The sequence below is a fragment of the Nicotiana tabacum genome, chromosome 10 (assembly GCF_000715075.1).
Source record: "Nicotiana tabacum cultivar K326 chromosome 10, ASM71507v2, whole genome shotgun sequence".
Classification (NCBI taxonomy): Eukaryota; Viridiplantae; Streptophyta; class Magnoliopsida; order Solanales; family Solanaceae; genus Nicotiana; species Nicotiana tabacum.
Window position 1 is genome coordinate 13,354,117 of NC_134089.1, and position 24,925 is coordinate 13,379,041.

A 24,925-nucleotide genomic window follows, 5' to 3' on the forward strand; every position below is an offset into this window, starting at 1 on the left:
AATTGAGGGCGATGACATAGATGCTCTATCATCCACATTTGCAGTAGTATGTTACATCCTTCGAAGAAAACCCCTCCGGTTTTGCAAATAGTGAGTGCGCGGAAAATATCTGCTATTATCATTGGTGCTAGAGTGTTGTTTTCTTGCTTGAGCAAAGTGCTGACGACCTCAGCGATTTGTATGTCAATTTTCCCATCCTTTCTAGGGAACACCAGAAAACCTAGAAAGGCTATCATGAAAGCAATACATCTATGTCATTCTCATTTCAAACGGCTTTCCCCACTGCAAATCTTATTCTCGGGATTGTTGAACCCTCCCAGATGACCGTACCTGTCGTACAGAAATGCAAAACTACAAAACCCTTTTGATAACTCTGGGTTATGTACCGTTCTGCGGATCTTTACGATGTCCAGGAATTTGTGTATGGTTACGGTCCTTGGTGCAATGAGATACTGCTCTTTCATAGGGATGTTAGGACATCCAATGTACCCTGCCAACTCCTCCAATGTCGGGGTGAGTTCGAAATCTGAGAAGTGAAATACGTTATGAGCCGAGTCCCAAAATGAAATTAGAGCCCTGATAACGTCCCCTCGTGAATCGATGTCCAGCAATCCAACCAAATTTCCCAAGTATATTTTGACCGTATCTTGCCCTGATCCTCCCAAGTCGTTCCACCACATGCGTAAGCCCAGAGGAACTCTGTTTATAATGGCCTCAGATGAACTCCTACTTGTGCTCATTCTGCACATTTATTAAGGTGATTTTAGACAAGGAATTTTTTTTATTTTTTTTATACATTTCTTTTTTGAAAGAAATAATATGTGTATATACATACATGGGTATATATATATATATATATAATTATTGGTAAAACAAAATCGGGGAGTTGGACCCAATAAGGGTTGCCTACGTATCCCACATCCGGTGGGAATCAAACTGACGTAGTTCGGGTAAGAAATTTATCACGGTTTTTCAAAAATATTTGGACACTGCCTTTTAAGCGAGAAATTTTGAAATTCCTTTTTTCATCTTTTTTATTTATTTATTTATTTATTTATTTATTTTTCAAAATTCCCGTTACCACCTGCTGGTCAACATGCAAATTTGAAGCAAATTAATGCGATAACAGATAAAATGCCACATGATGGTCTTTTTTTTGTTCCAGGTTGCTATTCCTAGACGGGCCCAACCCCTGTGTTGAGTCCCCTAAGTCAAATGCAACGTGATGCAAATAAACATTTTCCTACTAGGGATCCGGCATGAAGTTATGTTTTACTAAGCTTCAAACTGGGCTTTGTTCTAGACCTGGCTTACACGAGCGGACAACTCGAGTTGAGGAGGGGGCTACGTACCGGGGACCCGCGGGGTCGTCCGGCTTTGTAACTTATCCGAGCCTCTTTCTACTTGGGTATGACACTAACAGAATAGGGAGTCTCGACCAGCGAGCTTCTCCCCGGAGGTAAGAAGAGAAGGGTTTCGGCGCAGTTTATATATACAGTCAAATAATATCAAAGCGGTAACACACATCATTTTGCACATGAATCACATATAAGGATATCAGATAATAAATAAAGCCAAATAGAACAATTATTCCAAGCTCGAATTTCTAACCCTGAACCAGTGGTTCTGGGTCATTTATCCCCAGCAGAGTCGCCAGAGCTGTCACGCCTCCTTTTCCGCCCCCGCGAGGGTGCAAGGGAGTTTTTCCAATTAAAGGACAATCGAAACGGGATTTGTTTATTTATTTCAAAGTCGCCACTTGGGAGATTTAGGGTGTCCCAAGTCACCAATTTTAATCCCGAATCGAGGAAAAGAATGACTCCATATTACAGTCTGCGCACCAGAAATCCGGATAAGGAATTCTGTTAACCCGGGAGAAGGTGTTAGGCATTCCCGAGTTCCGTTGTTCTAGCACGGTCGCTCAACTGTTATATTCGGCTTGATTATCTGATTTTATACAAATATGAACTTATGTGCAAAATTTTATCTTTTTACCGCTTTCTTACTTATTGTTATTATTTTATGAGAATTGCAACGTCGTGAAAACATATCTCGAACCACGTTACATCAATGCACCCGTAGTTGTTTGGCATATCTCGACTCGGTTACAAACAAGATTACAAACAACACTTAAAACCAAAAACCATAACAGAAAATAAATCAAATGAACTAAATAATCTTGAAAGAAAAATCTGACACTTGAACGAACCCAAGTCGAACTCGGAGTTGAACATATTGGAGGTCGAACGGACTGTTTGGTTCACTGCTGTGCGCGAGGAAGCGACGGGGAGGCTGGTTATGGTCGTTTTGACATGAAAGAGGACGAGACCATGGGCTATGGCGTGAGGGTTTTCTTCAGTTTTCTTCAGTTTTCTTCTTCTTCAAAAATGAAGAAGAAGATGAACAGTAGCTTTTTTTTTTCTTTCTCCTCTCAATTTTTCACGTTTTGTCCCCTTTTTTCTTTTCTCAAAATCTTTGCTTTTAAAAATTCTTTCAATCCCTTCCCTTCTCACGTTCTGTCCACCCCCTTTTCAAACTTTTTCAATCCCTTTTTTTTTGCTTTTAAAATTCTTTTCATCCCCCTTTTTGTCTTTTTCCTCCCCCCTTTTCACGTTTTGTCCCCTCCTTTTTCCCAAAATTTTTCAGCCTTTTTCATTTTAAAATCTCCCCCCCCCATGCCATGCTTTGTCCATGTATCAAGGGACATGGACCCCACGTGTGTAGGGGTCCAAGACATGTATCCCCCATGCGCGATGGGTTTGGATTATTATGGGTCAAGTCCGAAAATTAGGCCTAAGAATGGGAAATTTAAACTCAAATATTATTCTTTTGCCCGAACCCGAGAATAAGAACACGACGTTGTTCAATTAATCCTATGTAAGTAAAATAACTACCAAAAGACTAATATTTAAGACAAAACTATATCTTTTTAAATATTTTTTCAAGATTAAAATAGCTACAAAATATTAATAAAACTATTTTTGTAATTTTCGTTTTTATATAAAGATAAAATATAAAATAATATTTTTGTATTTTTTCAAAATTAAAATGACTACAAAACATTAATAGAACTATATATATATATATATTTTTTGGTAATTTTCGAAATTATATAAAGTACAAAAGTAAGGTTCAATTTTTGTATTTTTCAAGCTTATGAAAAATACATAAACTAATATATATATATATTTGTAGTCTTCTTTTGCGGCGAAATAAGATAAAATAGTCAAAATAGCTTTATTAGACTCAATTCAAATATAAACGTCTTGTATCCCTCTTTTCTTTTTATTTTTATTTTTGATAAAACTAAAATTCTAAATTGAGCTACAAACTAAATTGACTCCAAAAATACTAATTAAACTCCTAACAAAAATTATCATACACAATTAAACACCAATTAAAACAAAATTGCATAATTTGACATTAAATGCTAACAATGCAAAAATATTCCTATTTTTGTGACTTTCATTTTTTTGTAAAACAAACTTAATTAAATACTAAATGAAAATGTGATATATTTTATATTTTTATTAATTAAAACAAATAAACATGCACTCATAAAAATACAAATAATTATACAAAAATACCACAAAAATAACAAAAATTGCACACAAAGGAAAATTGTTTTATTTTGAATTTTTTGGGAGTAATTCTTTCATAGGGAAAAAATCATGTGCTTACAGAGCCAACTCAGAAAACCTCGACTCATACTGTGACACGGTCATATACTCCTGCCACAACCACTCAAACTATCTACGCAGCTCCTCTCTGCGAGACTGCGGTACATACTTCTCCAAGAAGAGAGTAGAGAACTGCTGTCAAGTAAGGGGCGGCGCACAAACTGGCCTATGCCTCTCATACGCCTCCCACCAAGTGAAGGCAGCCCCAGTAAACTGAAAGGTGGTAAATGTCACACCACTAGTCTCAAGAATTCCGGCTGTACGGAGCATCCGCTGACACTTATCTAGAAAACCCTGGCATCCTCGCCCTCAGCACCACTGAATGATGGAGGCTGGAGTCTACCAAACCTCTCAAGATGACGCTGCTCATCATCCGACATAACTGGTACCATGAACTCCTGATCTGGTGCAATCGGCTGGGCTGGAGGTGCCCCCGGCGTCTGAAGTCCCTGCACTACCTGCTCAGGTGTGTGAGCAGCGGGGGTCTGATTACCTCCCCCGGCCTGTGAAGTAGCTGCTATTGTAGTGGCTGAAACTGCCTGAGCCAAGCCAGTGCAAACTGATAAGATCTGTGCCAAGGCCTCCTGAAGACCCGGAATCACGATGGGCACAGCTGGTGCCTGAACTGGTGCTGCTGGAGCACCCATAGCTGGAGCCTGATCCGGAGCTAAGGCAGCTGGTGGATCTATAGGTGTTGCCCTCGCTGCTCTGCCTCTGCCATGACCACGACCACGTCCACGGCCTCTGGTGGTCTCAGCTGGTGGCACTGGTGGTCGTCCACCTCATTTGGTAGCTTGCGTCCTCACCATCTGTAAGAGAATAGAATAATAAAAGTTCAGTACTCGGAATAACAAGTTCGCACGACAAGGATTTCAAGAATGTGAAGTTTTTCCTAAAGGTTCTGCAGCCTCTCGAGGATAAATACAGACGTCTCCGTACCGATCTGTGAGACTCTACTAAACCTGCTCATGACTCGTGAGACCTAAGTAACCTAGGCTCTAATACCAACTTGTCACGACCCTAACCCCGAACCCGGTCATGATGGCGCCTCTCGTGAATACAAGGCCAGCTAGACCAAAATAGAACACCTCATTTAAACTGTAAAATACCATAAATAGTTCTAAAACATGATATAATAACCATAATTTGCGGAAATAACGATAACAACAGTAGAAACCATCCCGACACAGCCCAAACCGGGGTGTCACAAGTCATGAGCAACTAATAAATCCGGATACCAGTCTACTAGATATGAAATCCTATATAGAAGTTCAAGGACATGAAAATAGTAAGACAAGGGAGGCACGGGGGCTACGGACGCCAACAGCTACCTCGTAGTCTCCGAAAACACTGTCAGGACTGGGAGGATCAGCACTTAGGAGCGGACTCTGCGATGCCTGAATCTGCACACATGGTGCAAGGAGTTATGTGAGTACTCCAACTCAGTGAGTAATAATCATAAATAATAGCTGAAAGCAAGAAAACACGTAAAGTCACAAAGCAATTATATATCAAGCAGTAAAAATCACTTAAAGCAGTAAATCAGTGAGGAAGTCAAATGAAATTCCTTTAAACCAAGTAAAACTGGTAATTTAGCAGGTAAATAACAAGTAGAAATATACCCCTCGGGTACAATAACAATCGCTCAGAACAGTATCAGCCCCTCGGGCTCACTCTCAGTACAGTATCAGCCCCTCGGGCTTACTCTTAGTACAGTATCAGCCCCCCGAGCTCACTCTCAGATCATGATGGGTACCCACGCTCACTGTGGGTGTGCAGACTTCGGAGGGGCCCCTTACGGCCCAAGCGCTATATCAAGCCAACTCGTGGCAACATCTCTCGGCACTCGGCCTCACATCACTCGGCACTCAGCCTCACATCACTCAAGCCACATCACAACATGACGAGGACACTGCCTCCACACATGATCAAACACTCCACACTCAAAACAACTCCCAGGTGCTGGAGAAGGGGACTGAAGGGAACCCCTCGCACCGGAGTGGCTAGCTAATGCACTCGGCATAGAAGAACCCTGAGCCGACGGGGCACGAGATGAACTCTGAGCTGGGAGGGCGTTGAGTGAAGGCTAGCCCTATTGAGACCCATGATAACCACGACCTGAAGATGCCCCGCGATACTCTGGACAGGCTGACTGAGCAGGCCTGAAAGAACAACCTCTACCATGCTGGAACTATCCCCTCGAAGGAGCACCACTGTAACTGCCAGATCTTCAATGCCTCTTAGCCTCCCTCTCCTCTCGATCCTGGCGGCGAACCGTCTCAATCTCGCGAGTGATATCAACCACCTCCTCTAACGTAGCACCCAACACCCTCTCTCGGGTCATAAGAATATGGAGATGATAGTTAAGGCCATCAAGAAATCTCCTGATCCTCTCACGATCTATTAGAATCATCCAAACGGCATGATGAGCCAACTCAGAAAACATCGACTCATACTGTGACACAGTCATATACTCCTGCCACAACCACTCAAACTATCTGCGCAGCTCCTCTCTACGGGACTGTGGTACATACTTCTCCAAGAAGAGAGTAAAGAACTGTTGTCAAGTAAGGGGCAGCGCACAAACTGGCCTACGCCTCTCATACGCCTCCCACCAAGTGAAGGCAGCTCCAGTAAACTGAAAGGTGGTAAATGTCACACCACTAGTCTCAAGAATCCCGGCTGTACGGAGCATCCGCTGACACTTATCTAGAAAACCCTGGCATCCTCGCCCTCAGCACCACTGAATGATGGAGGCTGGAGTCTACCAAACCTTTCAAGATGACGATTCTCATCATCCGGCATAACTGGTACCATGAACTCCTGATCTGGTGCAATCGGCTGGGCTGGAGGTGCCCCCGGCGTCTGAAGTCCCTGCACTACCTGCTCAGGTGTGTGAGCAGCGGGGGTCTGATTACCTCTCACGGCCTGTGAAGTAGCTGCTACTGTAGTGGCTGAAACTGCCTGAGCCAGGCCAGTGCAAACTGATAAAATCTGTGCCAAGGCCTCCTGAAGACCCGGAATCACGATGGGCACAGCTGGTGCCTGAACTGGTGCTGCTGGAGCACCCATAGCTGGAGCCTGATCCGGAGCTAAGGCAGCTGGTGGATCTATTGGTGTTGCCCTCGCTGCTCTGCCTCTGCCATGACCACGACCACGTCCACGGCCTCTGGTGGTCTCAGCTGGTGGCACTGGTGGTCGTCCACCTCGTTTGGTAGCTCGCGTCCTCACCATCTGTGAGAGAATAGAATAATAAAAGTTCAGTACTCGGAATAACAAGTTCGCACGACAAGGATTTCAAGAATGTGAAGTTTTTCCTAAAGGTTCTGCAGCCTCTCGAGGATAAATACAGACGTCTATGTACCGATCTGCGAGACTCTACTAAACCTGCTCATGACTCGTGAGACCTAAGTAACCTAGGCTCTAATACCAACTTGTCACGACCCTAACCCCGAACCCGGTCATGATGGCGCCTCTCGTGAAAACAAGGCCAGCTAGACCAAAATAGAACACCTCATTTAAACTGTAAAATACCATAAATAGTTCTAAAACATGATATAATAACCATAATTTGCGGAAATAACGATAACAACAGTAGAAACCATCCCGACACAGCCCAAACCGGGGTGTCACAAGTCATGAGCAACTAATAAATCCGGATACCAGTCTACTAGATATGAAATCCTATATAGAAGTTCAAGGACATGAAAATAGTAAGATAAGGGAGGCACTGGGGCTACGGACGCCAACAGTTACCTCGTAGTCTCCGAAAACACTGTCAGGACTGGGAGGATCAGCACTTAGGAGCGGACTCTGCGATGCCTGAATCTGCACACATGGTGCAAGGAGTTATGTGAGTACTCCAACTCAGTGAGTAATAATCATAAATAATAGCTGAAAGCAAGAAAACACGTAAAGTCACAAAGCAATTCTATATCAAGCAGTAAAAATCACTTAAAGCAGTAAATCAGTGAGGAAGTCAAATGAAATTCCTTTAAACCAAGTAAAACTGGTAATTTAGCAGGTAAATAACAAGTAGAAATATACCCCTCGGGTACAATAACAATCGCTCAGAACAGTATCAGCCCCTCGGGCTCACTCTCAGTACAGTATCAGCCCCTCGGGCTTACTCTTAGTACAGTATCAGCCCCCCGAGCTCACTCTCAGATCAATGGGTACCCGCGCTCACTGTGGGTGTGCAGACTTCGGAGGGGCCCCTTACGGCCCAAGCGCTATATCAAGCCACCTCGTGGCAACATCTCTCGGCACTCGGCCTCACATCACTCGGCACTCAGCCTCACATCACTCAAGCCACCTCGTGGCGTATAAAAGTATCTCAGGCCCTCGGCCTCATATCGCTCAGCATATCCTCACATATGGCCCTCGACCTCACTCAGTCCAAAAATCATCACAAGCCCCTCGGGCATTAGTAAAACAGTAGTTCTCAGCCCAAAATATCTTTTAGAAATATAATTTAAGTTTCAAATATGAGTAAAAGTGGCTGAGTTTGTAAAACAGTAAATATCAACAGGACTGAGTTCAAGTGATAAATCAATACAGTGAGGAATAGTGACAAAAATCCCCGGAGGGTTCAAATAGTTGGCACGAAGCCCAAATATGGCAATCAGCCCAAACCATGATGATAACAAACAAGTTTTAGTCAAATACGCGGTAAAATCATCAGTCGGGATGGACCAAGTCAAAATTCCCAATAGTAAACGACTCCACGCTCATAATCAAGCGCATGTCTCACCTCAATATAGCACTACGATTTGCAATCCGAGGTTTCAAACCCTTAGGACATCATTTACAATCATTACTCACCTCGAACCGACTACAACTCTAGCTCGCGACGCCTTTACCCCTCGAATCGGCCTCCACGCGCGTCAAATCTATCCAAAATCAGAACGAATACATCACAATATGCTAAGGGAACAAATCCCAAGCGAAAACAATCGAAAAATATCAAAAATTCCGAAATTAGCAATACCCGAGCCCACTTCTCGAAACTCAAAAATTTTCACATCATTAGATTCTTTATCACCCCACGAGTTCATACATATCAAAAGTTCTCAAATCCAACCTCAAATGATCCTTCAAATCCCAATTTAAAAGTTCAAAATCCCAAGCCCTAGTTCTTCCATTTTTAGCTTAAGTTCTATGAATTTCTAGGTTGATTTCACAATAGAATCACGTTTTAGATTCAAAAATCTTACCTCCAATCAATTCTCCTTGAATCCTTCTTTAATCACCTTCAAAAAGCTCTCAAAATGCTCAACTATGGAGGAAAAATGACTCAAAATCGCGGATGAAATAACTTATAAACTTTCTGCCCAGTTCTGATATTCCTTCTTTGCGAACGCGGTCAAACTGTCGCGTTTGAGATGCACAACTTATATGACAAGATTTTCCTTCTACGCGATCTCGACATAGGACTCGCGAACGCGATGCTTTGCCTAGTCGACCCTTCATGAACGCGACAACACACCTGCGAATGCGAAGCACAATTTCACTTCTAATCCACTGACTCAAATCCTTCTATGCTAACGCGATAGTACCCCTTGCGAACGCGATGCGCCAAGATCACTCCCCTTCGCAAATGCGTGGCCTGCCTCGCGAACGCGAAGGCCAATTTCACACCTTCCTCCTCTTACTCTTCGCGAACGCGAGGACCCTTATGCGAACGCGAAGAGATAAATTGCTGCAACAGCTGAGATCAATTTTCTGCAACTTTCCAAACTCAAAAGTGGTCTGATTGACCACCCGAAACTCACCCGAGGCCCCCGGGACCTCAACCAAAAGCACCAACACATCCTAAAACCTCATTCAAACTTGCTCCAATCATCAAAACACCTCAAACAACATCAAATTACCCAAAACGCATCGAATTCAAGCCTAAGTTTTCTAAAAACTTCCGAAATACGCTTTCAATCAAAAACCCAACCAAAACACATATGAATGACCTGAAATTTTGCACACACATCCCAAATGACATAACGAAGCTACCGCAACTCTCGGAATCTCATTTTGACCCTCGAATCAAAATCTCACCTACCCACCGGAAATCGCCAAAATACTAACTTCGCCAATTCAAGCCTAATTCTACACCGGACCTCCAAAATCAATTCTGATCACACTCCTAAGTCATAAATCACCTCAAGAAGCTAACCAAACCATTGAAACTCTCATTCGATCCCTCTAACACACATGTCTATATCTGGTTGACTTTTCCAACTTGAACCTTCTCAAAAGAGACTAAATGTCTCATTTCTTACCAAATCCACTCCGAACGCAACCTACTCAACTCAATCATATAAAACACGGATAACGAAGCATAATAAAGAAGAAATGGGGGAAACAGAACAGTAACTCATGAGACGACTGGCCGGGTCGTCACATATTTTTTGTGTTGAGGAGGTCGAAAATCTCGAAATTCATGTATTGGAGCGCGTTGGACCTCATTCCAAACACTTCTCTACATTATGTTCGGACGGTGAAATGGGAATGAATCTTTACGAGCATAAAAAGGAGTCCAGGGAAGAGGTAGATGAGCCTTATATTTTGAAATTCTCAAGGCCGTCTAGGCAAGGTGACACTCCTCAGTCGAGAGCCAAAAAATGCATAAGAATCTATCTAATTTTTGTCTCGCAAGAATTTGTACCGTTCTAAGAGCATAATCATGAGCTTGAAGCAAAACTTGGGGTTCAATTCATAAGCTCAAGGTGGAGGCAGAAAGTGATTCACGTCGTGCTGCGACGTTAAATCAAGTGCTTGTTGGAAGGCATACCATCTTTACTGCTTTCTTTTATTTTTTATTATTATTTTTTTAATTGTATTATTTTTGTAGTGTCGATTTTTAATTTTCTAGGAGCATGGAAAGCAAAGCTATTGGAAGGAAGTAACAGCAAATCAGAGGGTTGGAACTAAGTGTGAGGTACCCGTAAGAAGGACCAGGCCTGAGAGAAGTCTGAGTAACCCATGAATGGCTAGTGCTTCAGCCTTTGGCCTACCAGGAAGTTTCTTTTACTCTCTTATAGTTATGATGTGCATTGGGGACAATGCACAATTTTAAGTGTGGGATGAGGAGATTGCCTCGGTGACTTTCAATGCTACTTTAGCTGTGTTAGTTTAATTGAATATTTTTTTTAAAAAAGATTGGATTTTCCCAACGATGGATCTATTAGACAATTTTATTGAGGGATTTAAGTCTAAAGAAAAATACAAAAAGATTTTCTTTTGTTAGGTAGTGTAGCAATTACCCCTTGATTTTTCTTTGTGTCGCGGTTCTTTTCCAAGGGTTTTGTTTGAACCAGGTATAGTTAGTTTCTTTTTTACTTTTTTTAGGAATAGGAAACATTGTGCTGTGTTTTGAATTAAAGCAATATCTCTTGACTTTGTTATGCCTTGAGAATAGTGAGTACTTGGATAGTGACGCTTAGGCTCAGTTTTTGACTCTTGTATAAGTACCTTAAATTGTATGTTCTTAACTTTGCTTAACTGCTTTGACTAGAGTGTCTTGATGATCCAATCTTTAGTGAGTCATGTGCCATGTGCATGTAAGGTTTTGTGTTATTCTATGTATTGCATTTGATGTCTAGAACTTGCCTCGTGTGTTTGCAAAGAAAAATAGTAGTTTTGTTCAGTCTTGGAAGTGATATAGGTGTTTCTTTGTTGAGTCATATATATATATATATATATTACCCCCTAATTGTTATGTGTCGTAGTTAACCCATTTGAGCCTGTAATCCTATTTCTTTGGCAACCTCATTACAAGTCTTACCAATTTGTTTGAATTAACCATCTATTTGAACCTTTTAACCTCTCATGAGCACTTGAATTGTTATGAACTTTGTAAAAGTTAAAATATGGGGTGGTTGGTTCGGCTTTTGAGTGGAACTAATGAAATAAGGAGAAAGGTGCACGGTTTTGAATAAGTAAGAGCCACTTGAATTGGAAAAGAAAAGGAAAAGAAAGAAAAAAATAGTTGTATTGTTGTGAAAAATATTCTTTAATAGTGGTGACTCTTGATGTAATTGTGCTTAAATAATTTGGGAGTTAATGTATATTGATTTGAAGGTGGAGTCATGGTTTGATATAACTGTGGGGTTTTAAATATTAAAGTATATGTATTAAAGTGCTTAGGGAGGTATAGTAACTCTTATATCTAAATGCATCAACTCGTCCCGTAGCCTACATTACAACCAAATAAAGTTTTACTTGATCCTAGACTGAATGAGCTCGATTAGTAGAGTACTACATTACGGTCAAGTGTAACGACCCAGCCGGTCGTTTTAAGAATTTACACCCCGATCCCCTATTAACTGCTTTTTTGTGTTCATTTATGCTATTTTGAATTGTTGGGATGTTCGGTTGTGAGTTTTGGAGAGTTTTGGGACACTTAGTCCCTAAATGAGAGCTTAAGTTTTGGAAATTTGACCCTAGTCTGAATAAGACGGCTTTGGAATGGAAATCCGATGGTTCCGTTAGCTCCGTTAGGTGAATTCGGGCTTAGGGGTGTGCTCGGATTGTGTTTTGGAGGTCCGTAGCTAATTTAGGCTTGAAATGCCGAAAGTTGAATTTTTTGAAGTTTCTAGTCCGATAGTGAGATTTTGATCCAAGGGTCGGAATAAAATTCCAGAAGTTGGAGTAGCTCTGTGGTGTTCAATGTGACGTGTGTACAAAATTTCAGGTCATTCGGACGAGGTTTGCTAGACTTGTCGATTGAAAGCATATTTTTTAGAGTTTTGGAGTTCTTAGGCTTGAATCCGTGGGAGATTCATCGTTTCGATGTTGTTTTAGGCATTTTAAGGATTGGTATAAGTTTGGACAGTGGTATTAGACTTGTTTGTGATTTTGGTTGAGGTCCCGGGGGCCTCGGGATGATTTCGGAAGGTTGTCAGAAGGATTGGGAGTTGTTGAGCAGCTGAAGCTGCTGATCTTCTGTCATAACCGCACCTGCGGTTGGGTCCCACATGTGCGTAGTCGCAGAAGCGGCATTGTCATCGCAGAAGCGAAATTGGGTAGGAGTAACAGGATCCGCAGATGCGGGAGATTTACCACAGAAGTGGTACCGCATCTGCGAATGGGGAATCACAGGTGCGGAGAAGGCTGAGTTAGTGATTTTCGCAGATGCGAAAGGTTGTCCACAAAAGCGGTACCGCAGGTGCGGTCCCATAACTGCAGAAGTGGATTAGCGGGGCAGAAACATATAAATTCTTGTCTTCGCGAATTTTAGTCATTTTCACCTCTTTTCAAACGGGAAGAAGCCTTGGGGGTCATTTTCAAGAGGGATTTTCAGAAGAGTTCATTGGGGTAAGGTCTTTGGTCCCTAAACTCGTTACTGGAATGATTTTTATCATTTCAAGCATGAAAAATTAAGGAAAATTAGTGGTAAATTGGGGATTAGGGCTTGACTAATTAGAGACCTTTGAGTGATGATTTGAGGGACCATTTGAGGTCCGATTTTGGTACTCTTGGAATGACTGAACTCGTGAGAGTGTGAGGATTCTGGAAATGTAAATTTTACTTGATTCTAAGATGTGGGCCCAAGGGCGTTTTGGTCATTTTTCCTAATTTCGCGTATTAGCTTAGAATTTCTTTGTAGAATTAGTTACTTGAAGTGTTATTTACATTATGCAATTGAATTTAATAGATTTAGGTCATTTGGAGTCTAGTACTCGTGGCAAGAACGTGATTTCGGGTTGACTTTGAGCTAGTTCGAGGTAAGTGGCTTGCCTAACCTTGTGTGGGGGACCTTCCCCTTAGGATTTGGTATATTTGATAATTGAAATGCCCTGTATGTGAGGTGACAAGTGCGTACTTGAGCTAATTATTGAAAATCTGGTTTTCTTTAAGTAATTTCAATTGTGCTCCTTTTTCCTGTTTCATTTTACTTGCAATTTAAACATGCTGTTAGCTTAGAAAAAGCATGTCTAATTGACTTAACTATTTATTTGCCTAAACTGCCTTAATTAAATTATGTGAAGCACATTAATTTAGAATTACCTCTTTTACTTGGTACGAAATTGAGTTAAATTGAGTATTCTTATGTTGCTGCTGTGTGTTTTACTTTGGGACTACGGGACGGCATCTCGGGAGACCCTCTGTACGTATTTATGACTTGATTGAGGTGCGGGATACCAAGAGATCTCTGGCACATATATTGAGGATACCAAGAGATCATCGGGGTACCAAGAGATCCCTAACATATATTGAGGATACCAAGAGATCCTCGGGATACCAAAAGATCCCTTGTATACATTGAGGATACCAAGAGATCCCCGGCTTATATATATTAAGGATACTGAGAGATCCCCAGTTATCATCCTTGTTGTGAGTGGTATTTCCTTGTGATTGTCTTTATCTTTGTTTCAGTTATTGTATTCCTTATTATTATGTATTAAATTCTTACCGTAGATTCTCAATTGTACTGCTTATCTTATTCTGTCATCTCTATATTTATTTAATCTCAGTAGGGCATTGACCTTCCTCGTCACTACCCAACCGAGGTTAGGCTTGGCACTTACTGAGTACCGATGTGGTGTACTCATGCCCTTTCTGCGCATGTTTTTCATATGCAGATACAGGTACTTTGACTCAGTCATATCACCCTTGAGGTGAGGCGACTGCTCCAGAGATTTCGAGGTATATCTGTCGCGTCCGCAGACCGAGGAGTCCCTTTCTATTATATCTTGTAGTGATAGCCCTTCTATTTTATTCTGTTGATGTAGACATTTCGGAGTTAGAGCATTTTTATTATATTCGTAGCTTGTGATTTATGGGTTTCCGGGTTTTTGGAAAACTGTATTGGTTTATGAGAGTTGGTACTGTATATGCCGAGTGGCACTTTCAAATGTTGTTTTATTACGCTATTTCTATTTTAAATTGTTTTCTTTTCTTTCGAAAATTTGGTTTATCTTTCGCGTTTTAGGCTTACCTAGTCGTAAAGACTAGGTGCTGTCACGATGGTTCACGGAGGCCGAACCAGGGTCATGACAAGTTGGTATCAGAGCTCTAGGTTCATAGGAGTCATGAATCACAAGCTGGTTTATTAGAGTCTCGCTGATCGGTACGAAGACATCTGTACTTATCTACGACAGGCTACGTAACTGTTAGGAAAATTCCATTTCGTTTGATTTCCTTGTCGTGCGAGATTTTTGACATCATAATTCTAAACTTCTGTCTTCTATTCTCTCACAGATGGTGAGGACACGCGCTACCCAAGATGATCAGGCACCCGCACCACTACTGTAGCCGTTAGAGCTCGGGCTGGGATAGAGGCCGAGGACGCGCACATGGTGCAGCCAGAGCACCTGCACGAGCTACCACCGAAGTACCGCCAGTAGTTCCAACCGGAGTCCAGGCACCTGATACGCCTACTGCTACTACTACTCCAGCACTTTAGGAGACTCTGGCACAGTTCATGAGCATGTACACCACTTTGACTCAGGCAGGGTTGCTTCCCCTCGCTACAGCTACATCTCAGGCCGGGGGAGGAGCACAAACTCCCGCCGCCCGCACTCCTGAGCAGCGAGTGCATGTTGAGCAGGTCCCTGAGATTATTCTTGTACAGCCTGCAGTCTGAGATCAGCTCAAGGATAGGGAAGCGGCTTCTGAGGATGAGAAGCTGAGGCTTGAGAGGTTCAAGAAGCACAAGCCTCCTGTATTCAGTGGGTTGGCCTCCGATGATGCCTTGGGATTTCTGGAGGAGTGTCACCGTATCTTCTGCACTATGGGTATGTCAGGATCGAGTTGGGTTTCTTTCATTGCCTTCCAGCTTTGAGGAGTCGCCTATGAGTGCTGGCGTACCTATGAGTTAGACAGTCCGGACGAGGCTGCTTCACTGACTTCAACCCAGTTTTCAGATATGTTCCAGAGAGAATTTATTCCTCAGAGCCTCAGGGATGCATGGCGCGCAGAGTTTGAGCATTTGCACTAGGGTGCTATGACTGTCTCGGAGTATGTTGTCCATTACACTAACTTGATTAGACATGCACCAGCCTTGGTTTCTACTGTTCGCGAGAGGGTTCACTAGTTTATTGAGGGGCTTATTCCCAGCATCAGGTCTAGCATGGCTCATGAGTTAGAGATGGATATTTCTTATCAGCAGGTGGTGAGCATTGCTAGGAGGATTGAGAGTATGCATGCTAGGGAGAGAGAGGAGAGGGAGCCCCAAGAGGTCTCGAGAGTCGGTCCATTATTCTGGTGCCCGTGCCCCAGCTGCAGGTCGTCATGGTAGGGGTTACATGAGTCACCCCATACATTCAGCTCTTCTAGCAGCCAATGGTATTTCAGCTCCTTCTAGGCCCTAGGAGCCTTATTATGCATCTCCAGTATCTAGTGCGCCTCTTGCGTGGGGTGCTTTCAGTTGTCAGTCTAGCAGACCTGGCCCGAGCCAGTCACAGTCACCATGTCCTCTCAAGGCTTGTTTTGAGTGTGGTGATACATGGAATATGGTGAGGGATTTCCCCAGACTTATGAGGGTTGCACCTCCGTAGACTTCTCAGCCATAGTGTGCCCCGCAGAGTTCTCAGGCTATGGTTACAGCTCCAGTTGCTACCATACCTGCTCAGCCAGATAAAGGTAAAGGTCGAGGAGGTAGAGGTCACCCTAGAGGGGGAGGTCAGGCCAGATACTATGCCCTTTCTGCCCGTATCGAGGTTGTTGCCTCTGATTCTGTCATTACAGGTATTATACTAGTTTGTCACAGAGATGCATCGGTTCTATTCAATCCAGGCTCCACTTACTCTTATGTGTCTTCTTATTTTTCTCCGCATTTGGGTGTACCTCGGGATTCTTGGAGTTCCCCTGTTTATGTTTCTACTCTTGTGGGAGATTCTCTCATTGTGGACTGCGTTTATCGGTCGTGTTTGATTGATCTTATTGGTTTTGAGACCAGAGCCGATTTATTGTTGCTCAGCATGGTAGATTTTGATATTATCTTGGTCATGGACTGGTTGTCGCTCCATTATGCTATTCTTGACTGTCACGCCAAAACCGTGATGCTGGTTATGCCAGGTGTACCGCGTGTTGAGTGGAGGGGTACTTTAGATCACACTCCCAGTAGAGTTATTTCTTTCTTTAAATCTCAGCGTATGGTTAAGAAGGGGTTTGAAGCGTATTTAGCTTATGTGAGAGATGTCATTATTGATACCCCTTCGGTTGATTCAGTCCCAGTAGTGCAGGATTTTGCCGATGTATTTCCAGCTGATCTTCTGGGCATGCCGCCTGATAAAGATATTGATTTCGGCATTAATTTGTTGCCGAGCACTCAGCCCATTTCTATTCCTCCGTATCGTATGGCTCCTTCTGAATTGAAGAAGTTGAAGGATCAGTTACAGGAATTGCTTGATAAGGGTTTTATTCGGCCCAGTGTATCACCTTGGGGTGCTCCTATCTTGTTTATGAAGAAAATGGATGGTTCTATGCGTATGTGTATTGATTATCGCCAGCTGAACAAAGTTACAGTGAAGAACTGTTATCCTTTGCCTTGTATTGATGATTTGTTTGACCAGCTTCAGGGCGCACGGGTGCTTTCTAAGATTGACTTGCTCTCAGGTTACCATCAGTTGAAGATTCGAGAGCTAGATATCCCGAAGACTACTTTCATGACTCGGTATGGTCATTACGAGTTCCTTATTATGTCGTTTGGGCTGACCAATACCCCAGCAGCCTTTATGCATTTAATGCACAATGTGTTCCGGCCAAATCTTGACTCGTTCGTCATTGTCTCTATTAATGATATTCTGATATATTCCCGGAGTCGAGAAGATCGTGAGCAGCACCTAAGGACAGTGCTCCAGACTCTGAGGGAAAAGAAGTTATATGCTAAGTTCTCGAAGTGTGAGTTTTGGTCGGATTCTGTGGCATTCTTAGGTCATGTGATGTCGAGTGAGGGTATTCAGATGGATCTGAAGAAAGTGGAGGCAATGCAGAGTTGGCGCAGACCATCCTCAGCTATAGAGATCCGTAGTTTTCTTGTCTTGGCGGGTTATTACCGTCGTTTTGTTGAGGGGGTTTCATCGATTGCAACCCCTATGACCAGGCTGAACCAGAAAGGTGTTCCGTTCCAGTGGACGAAAGAGTGTGAGGCGAGCTTTCAGAAGCTCAAGACAGTTGTGACTACATCCCTAATTTTGATACTGCCTACAGGTTCGTGGTCTTATATGGTCTATTGTGATTCCTCAAGGATCGAACTCGGAGCGGTGTTGATGCAGGACGGTAGGGTGATTTCCTACGCGTCCAGATAGTTGAAGGTACATGAGAAGAATTACCTTGTCCACGACCTTGAGTTAGCTACAATTGTCCACGCCCTGAAGGTCTGGCACCATTATTTATACGGTGTCCCTTGTGAGATTTATACTGATCATCAGAGCTTGCAGCACTTGTTCAAGAAAAGGGATCTAAATTTGCACCAGAAAAGGTGGTTAGAGTTGCTGAAGGACTATGATATCACTATTTTGTATCACCCGGGCAAGGCCAATGTGGTGGTCGATGCTTTGAGTCGCGGGGCAGAGAGTTTGGGGAGTTTGGCTTATTTACCAGCATCGGAGAGGCCTATGGCGATGGATGTTCAGTTCTTAGCCAGCCAGTTTGTGAGATTGGATCTTTCGAAGCCTAGTCGGGTTCTAGCTTGCGTGGTTTCTCGATCTTCCTTATTTGATTGTATTAGGGAGCGTCAGCATGATGACCCTCATTTGCTTGTCCTCAAGAACAAGGTTCAGCATGGTGATGCCAGAGATGTGACTATTGGTGATGACAGGGTATTGAGGATGTAGGGTCGGATTTGTGTACCCAATGTTGATGGGCTTTGGGAGTTGATTCTATAGGAGGCCCACAGTTATTCCATCCATCCGGGTGCCGCAAAGATGTACCAGGATTTGAGGCAGCACTATTAATGGAGGTGGATGAAGAAAGATATAGTTGGGTTTGTAGCTCGATGCCTCAATTGTCAGCAGGTGAAGTATGAGCACCAGAGACCGGGAGGATTGATTCAGCAGATAGAGATTCCGGAGTGGAAGTGGGAGCGGATCACCATGGACTTAGTTTGGCTCCCACGGACTTTGATAAAGTTCGATGCTATTTGGGTGGTTGTGGATCGGCTGACCAAGTCCGCACACTTCATTCCTGTGTGTACTACATATTCTTCGGAGCGTTTAGCAGAGATTTATATCCGAAAAATTGTTCGTCTGCATGGTATTCCAGTTTCCATCATTTCAGATAGAGGTACTCAGTTTACGTCACGGTTCTAGAGAGTCGTTCAGCATGAGGTGGGTACTCAGGTGGAGTTAAGTACAACATTTCACCCTCGGACGGACGGACAGTCCGAGCGCACTATTTAGATTCTTGAGGATATGCTCCGTGCGTGTGTGATTGAGTTTGGAGGGTCTTTGGATCAGTTCTTGTCATTGGCGGAGTTTGCTTACAACAACAGATATCAGTCGAGCATTTAGATGGACCGTTGAGGCCTTATATGGTAGGCGGTGTAGGTCCCCGATGGGTTGGTTTGAGCCGGGTGAGGCCAGATTATTTGGCAGAGACTTGGTACATGATGCTTTGGAGAAGGTTAAGGTGATTCAGGATAGACTCCGTACAGCCCAGTCTAGACAGAAGAGCTACGCGGACTGGAAGGTTTGTGATGTTTCCTATATAGTTGGAGAGCGGTTTCTGCTTTATGTTTCGCCTATGAAGGGCGTTATGAGATTTAGAAAGAAAGGGAAGTTGAGTTCGAGGTTTATTGGCCCTTTTGAGATATTGAGACGTGTTGGGGAGGTTACTTATGAGCTTGTCTTACCTCCCAGCTTGGCAGGAATCCATCCGGTATTTCATATTTCGATGCTCCGGAGGTATCACGGTTGTCACACCTCCTTTTTACCTGCACCCCCGGGAGGGTATATGTATAAGGGAGTTTTTCCAATTTAAGTGACAATCGAAACGGGATTTATTATTAAAAGATTCAGAGTCGCCACTTGGGATAATTTTATGGTGTCCCAAGTCACCGGTTCAAATCCCGAATTGAGGAAAAGATTGACTCTGTATTACAGTCCACGAACACAGAAATCCGGGTAAGGAATTCTGTTAACCCGGGAGAAGGTATTAGGCATTCCCGAGTTCCGTGGTTATAGCACGGTCGCTCAACTGTTATAATTGGCCTATTATCTGATTTTAATACATGTTTTAGCCTATGGTATATTTTAACTTATTAACCGCTTTTATTTAATTATTTTTTAGGAAAGATTCAACGTCATCTAAAATGCGTCTTGAACCACGTCACATAAATGCACCCGCGGTCCACGACACATTTTATCTAACGTTGTTGAGATTTGGATTCGGGTCACATAAATGCACACCCGAGTTTAAGGAAATTAATTTAAATTACGCGCCTAAAGCAACTACGCACTTCACTTTTAATATCTAAATTATAACATTTGAGAGGGCCATAGATGATTTAACTTGCTTATGGCATGCCTCAAATCTCTTTCTTCAAGGAATCGTAATTATGTCACGCGAACGTGTCCACGATCACGACTTGTTTGATTATCAACACAACTCTCATCTCCAAATCAATGACTCCAAGTATGTAACTCCCTCTCTTTCAATTCCGTTCATTAATTCCCATGCTTTTAATTTCTACAGAAAGGTTGTTTCAAAGAAACAAGTGCATATCCTTCAAGAAACGAACAAGGTGATAAAGAAAGTGATGTAATATTGAATGAAAGCAAGAATGGGGGTTCTATCACAATCAAATATTGAAAATTAGGGACACCATCATAATTGAAAGGACACAAGTCATACACCTAAAACAGTCAATTTGCCGAGTAATCAGATTACCATTATCAAACAAACGAAATTAAAATAAGCAATCAAAAGTATTGTGTTCCTAAACTTACCATAAACTTAACCCAATTTTCTGATTTTTCAAAGAAAAGCATCTCGAATGCTTTAACCAACAGGCCATGGTATATCAATGTATCACATCTTTTCATTCATTCAACAACAGGATAAAAAAAACGTAAGAACAAAAAGCATAAAGAAAACTAAGATGAGTCAGGATTTACGGATAGATATTCATGTTATTTCGAACCCAATATTCTAAGCATGCCATTGGTGATTAAACTCTACATTTCTGAAAATCAAAGAGCAAATAAAGTTTAAAATTGGGCCTTTTATCGAATTCAAAATTTCAATTTAGAATACGAACCGGAAATGACCGCAAACGGAACAGAGACTCGACGACCTCGAAGCTTCATCGGAAATTGACGAACCTCGGACGGACCACAAATTAGTCGAATCCCATCTTTGCAACCCAAAAATCCGGAATTTCTGTCCGAAATTTGTCTCCAAAAGTCGAAATTCAAAAGAATCAGAATTCTTGTGTGTGAGTTTTTCTTATTTTTCATCCGAGAAACAGAGTGTGTGCGTGTGTTATTAGCGGTCGAATTTCCGACGAGATTGAGGAATTTTCGGCGCAAGATTGAGGGAGATGACTGCTGTTGGAATGAAGAAGGCAATGGACTTCAATGGGCGGGGGGGGGGGGGGGGTGTCGTTTGGTTCCAAAAGAAAATAGAACAGCGGGGAGGGGCTGTCCTTTTGCTGAAGAACGGCGCCCAGCTTTTGTAGATTTTTTTAGGTGTTATTTTGTGTTCCCTTTTAGATTTTTACTTTATAGGTAGAGTCTAGATTTAGGTGTATTTTTATGTATTTTGTCCATTAAACCCTAGGTCTTTTGTGTATTAGGTCCTTAGGGGCTTTTTTGTTTGTTTTTATTCCAAATGAGAGTCTAGAAAGGTCCCTAGGCTTAATGGACTAATTCGAAGTGGGCCAAAAACTGGGTTCTAAAACTCTTAAAATTATGATTCAACACCTTAATCGACTCCTTTTAAAATAAGATAAAAATACTACATAATGCAAAAGCTAACATGAAACTATTATATACTTTTTGTATATTCAAGATTATGTAAAGATAAAAATAAGGTACTATTTTTGTATATTTTTTATTTAAATTTATGAAAGATACGTAAGCTAAAATATTTTTTTGTAATTTTCCATTTTTATAACGAAAATAAAGGAAAGAAGTCAAAAATAGTTGAAATAGCTATATTAGGCTAAATTAAATATTTACATGCTAAAATATAAAAATCTTGGGCATGGTCAAAAATCACATGTCTACAACGGTGATTCGTCGCACGTGTTGGATTTCAGTTCAGTCCAGTTGGACAATGTAGACATGTGATTTTTGACCCTCCCCAAGATTTTTCACATTTTTAGCGTAAAATATTTAATTTAGGTCTAATAGATCTATTTCAACTCATTTTTACTCTTTTATTTTACTTTATTACAAGAAAACAAAATTATAAATATAGGTTTATTAATGTTCTGTAGTCATTTTTAATATTAAAAAATACAAAAAAATAGTACCGTATTTTTATTTTAATATGATATTTGAAAATACCAAAAATAGGTTTGTTTTAACGGTTTGTTTTATTTTAATAATTATTTTAATAGTAGAATTAATTAATAAATGAGATCGTATTTTTAATCTCGTTCGCAAGGAAAGAGTAAATCTTGGGCTCAAGCAACCCATTTTTAGGCCTAATTTTGGACCTAGCCCATAATTTTCAAGCCCATAATTCCTAGGACATATCCCCTAACCTAAAAACCCTTCTATATAACCAAAACTAGTCTAAAAATAACCCTAGAGTATACTTAGAGGATCAGCCGTTTTATCATGGTGAACAAAAAGAAAAACCTAAGGACCTCCATTTCTCCTCTTCTTCAATGAAGAGATAACCTAAAAATCCCAAAGGGAACGAAAAAATTACAAAACAACAAAAAGAGGACCTATACACCAAGAGCTAAAATCAGTTGTTTCCGTCGACCACCTCACGCCCCTCCATTTCCAAAAACAACAGAAATCTTCTTCACCTCAAACCTAGGCAGCCATAACCTGCACAAAACAAAGACCAAGAAGACATGACAATCAAAAAGAAACAAACGAAGAGTAGAGGGGAACGGTAACAAAGAGACAAAGAGGTTTCGGGACAACCCGTTTTGATGCTTGAGTTTTCTTCCAGTTCCAGCTTCCTATTTTGTCGTTGTAATTTCTTGAAGAATCCGCTTGATTCGAGGTTGTAGCTGCTGAAATTTTGTTAATGAAAGAGCTATAATTCAGGTTCATCTCTCTCCCTTTAATTCCCTTCATTCTGAAAACAATGATGGATTGAAGTATGCTGGAACCGTGGGATTTGTTCATAGCATGAGGTATTTTGATCAATTTGTTTTCCCCGTAAAATCTAAGTTGGAGTTATTTTTTATGATTTGCATTTAAGATGGAAGATGTATTACATAATTATTTTACAGTTTTAGCCAATATTCGGAAGTTGATTGCTGCTTCTCAATGTCAAATCTGCCTCTTCATTATTTTGTCCACTTGACATACATGATGTTTTCCCTGGAATATGGGTCTGTAAGAAATTAATTTGGAACTTTAATTGAAGGTGTTCGAGAGTAGGGGTTAGCTTTTAAAATTGTAAAGCAATTGCTTGTTTTCGTTGTACATAATTAAGAGCTTTCCATCAAGCATATAGTCAGAAAAGGAAGAGAAAAACCTTAAGGATCATGTCGACATTATAATCCCCGCTCGAATCCGATTGATTAATGTGTTTGTTGTTCTGATTTGCTCTAATAGCTTTCTGCCAAATTTTCTATTTTATTTCTATATGTAGGTGAATGTTCCCTGGTTTTGTTTATTTATTTGAGTTGAGGCCATTTTAATTATTTACTAAAAGTTAGTGCATAATATTCTTAGCGTAATTTTGCTTAGATTCAAAGACTATATGGGCAACTGTTTGGTCTTGCATATTTTTGTAAAATTAATGAGCCGATGGACTGTGCACAATGAACATCTGTAGAAATGTTTCTTTAGGCACGCATTTAATCTACCATCGTGATTGTGTATACGTTCGCGTAACATAATTACGATTCTAAAAAACAAAATCGGAGTATGAATTCGCGCAACTTCGATCAAACCTTTTCTTAATAGTAAAATGAGTTTTAATAGGCCGCTAATTAAATTTAGTTAAATGGAATCGAGGTGTGCCATGCCGAATAAAATCTTCAAATGCATGGCCCTCATTTAATTAATACTTGAATTCTTAGAATTCGAGGCGTGCCATTTAGCAAATTTTCATGGCCCTCGCAAAGTTACTAACGCGTAGTTGCTTTAGGTGCGTCATTTTAAAAAAATTACCTTCCTAAATTCGAGTGCGCATTTATGTGACCCAAATTCAAATCTCAACAATGTCAAAATATGATGACCACGGGTGCATTTATGTAACGTGGTTCAAGACGTGTTTTAACAATGTTGCAATTTTCCTTAAAAATAATTAAAGCGGTTATAAAGTTAAAATTTGCACATAGGTTCATAATTGTTTAAAATCAGATAATAGGCCAATAATAACAGTTGAGCGACCGTGCTAGAACTACGGAACCCGGGAATGCCTAACACCTTCTCCCGGGTTAACAGAATTCCTTACCCAGATTTCTGTGTTCGCGAACTGTAATACAGAGTCAATCTTTTCCTCGATTCGGGATTTGAACCGGTGACTTGGGACACCATAAAATTATCCCAAGTGGCGACTCTAAATTTTAATTAAAATAAATCCCGTTTCGATTGTCACTTTAATTGGAAAAAACTCTCTTATACACCCTTACGGGGGTGTAGGTAAAAAAGGAGGTGTGACAGCTCTAGCGACTCTGCTGGGGATTTTAACCTAGAATCTCTAGTTCAGGGTTCAGAATTCGAGCTTAGATGAATTGTTATATTTGGCTTTATTCATTATCTGATTTTAGTACATGTTTGGGCCTAATGTGCTAAATGTTGCTTTTTACCGCTTTGATATTATTTGAACTGTATATATAAACTGCTACGAAACCCCTCTCTTCTCTCTCCTGAGGAGTGCACGCTGGTCGTGACTTCTTTCTGTTAGTGTCATATCCCAAATAGGACGAGGTTCGGACAAGTTGCAAAGCCAGATGATCTTTTGATTACCGGTACGCATCCCCCCCGGCTCGAGTTGTCCGCTCGGGTAAGCCAGGTCTAGAACAATACACCCAGGTTTTAAACCTAGAATAACTCAGCATCATGTCGGATCCCTAGTAGGAACGTTTGTTTGCATCATGTGCATTTGACTTTGGGGACTCAACACAGGGGTTGTGTCCGTCTAGGACAGGTGTACCCAAATTA

The 24,925-nt window shown here is 41.5% G+C and overlaps 1 long non-coding RNA gene across 1 annotated transcript; it reads right to left on the minus strand.

The window, feature by feature from the left end:
• Positions 1–3,575: 3,575 nt before the first annotated feature.
• LOC142164598 (uncharacterized) lies at positions 3,576–21,216 on the minus strand. Its single transcript, XR_012695377.1, has 5 exons — positions 20,881–21,216; positions 7,437–7,508; positions 5,303–6,914; positions 5,012–5,083; positions 3,576–4,489 (listed from the first exon to the last, which is right to left on the minus strand). It is a non-coding gene; the product is annotated as an uncharacterized LOC142164598 (long non-coding RNA).
• Between the last annotated feature and the right edge of the window lie 3,709 nt (positions 21,217–24,925).